The sequence below is a fragment of the Mesitornis unicolor genome, unplaced genomic scaffold, assembly GCF_000695765.1.
Source record: "Mesitornis unicolor isolate BGI_N332 unplaced genomic scaffold, ASM69576v1 scaffold290, whole genome shotgun sequence".
Taxonomy (NCBI): domain Eukaryota; kingdom Metazoa; phylum Chordata; class Aves; order Mesitornithiformes; family Mesitornithidae; genus Mesitornis; species Mesitornis unicolor.
In genome coordinates this window covers 22,372-23,623 of record NW_010160021.1, presented here as the reverse complement: position 1 = coordinate 23,623, position 1,252 = coordinate 22,372, and positions in this window count along the sequence as shown.

Sequence of the window (1,252 nt, the reverse complement as noted above, 5' to 3'; positions counted from 1 at the left end):
ACCTTTCTCCTGCCTGCGTAGCCACTAATTGAATCCAGACTGCTACTGGCACCTGAAGAAACCTGACTGAAACTAAACATATTAAAAGCAGCTCAATAATATAAATGTACATAATAATTTCTAAACTAATCATGCTGAAATCTCTGGGACTGCAGGTTAGCTGAATTATGAACAGAGCTAACAATGGCCCAGAAAAAAAAAACAAACATTTGCTGAGGCTTTCCATCATGAAAACACACAGGAACATGTTTCTGGAGACCATATAACAACTTTTGTGCAGCAAAGCCAGTATTAATAACCTGTAGTGGATCCCCTCAATGTTCCAAGGAACTACTACGAGCGTGCCTGTACTGCGTTCCCACCACTGCCATTGAGCCCAGTGACACACTGCAAGCTCCAGCTTTGCAACCCAATGTCACAGCACCCACCCCTCTCCCCTTCCATGTCAGCTTTAGGGCTAGAGGTGCTCTCAGGTCCTCCTTTTGGGCTCTTCTCCCCCACCCAAGATCTCCACATGGGATGGGGGTGAAAGGAGTCATTTTCTTTCCTCCCGTGTTTAGAATAATAGAATGGTTTTGGTTGGAAAAGACCTTTAAGCCCCACTAAGTCCACCACTAGACGGTGTCCCTAAACACATCTGCTCATCCTGTAAACACCTCCAGGGATGGTGACTCACACACAGCCTGTTCCAATGTTTGACAACCCTTTCAGTAAAGAAATTCCTCCTAATATCCAACCTAAACCTCCCCTGGAGCAACTTGAGGCCATTACATTTCATCCTAGCTACCAGGGAGAAAAGCCCAATCACCACCTCACTACAACCTCCTTTCAGGTAGTTGTAGAGGGCAATAAAGTCTCCCCCCAGCCTCCAGTCTCCTTTTCTCCAGGCTAAACAACCCCAGCTCCCTCAGCTGCTCCTTGTAGGAACTGTGCTCTAAACCCTTCACCCTGCTTCTGAAGGGACACCTGCCTCCACACCAATCGACCACCCTGGCTGCCACCTGCCACCCTGTGAAGCGGCAGCCCCAGGGGCCCCCGGCCACTTTGGGCCCATTCTTACAGCAGTGACCGGCCACGGCCCCACAGCTCCTCTAGCAGGGCAGGGCAGGTTCTCTTGCTCAGGCACAAACCAATCCACCCCATAAGATCCGACAGAGGCCCAGCCTTGCTCCTCCCTACAGACACAGCAAAACAGCACCTCCAGCCCCACTGCACCCTTGGGGGTCTTTTGTCCCTCTGCGCTGGCCGTAGC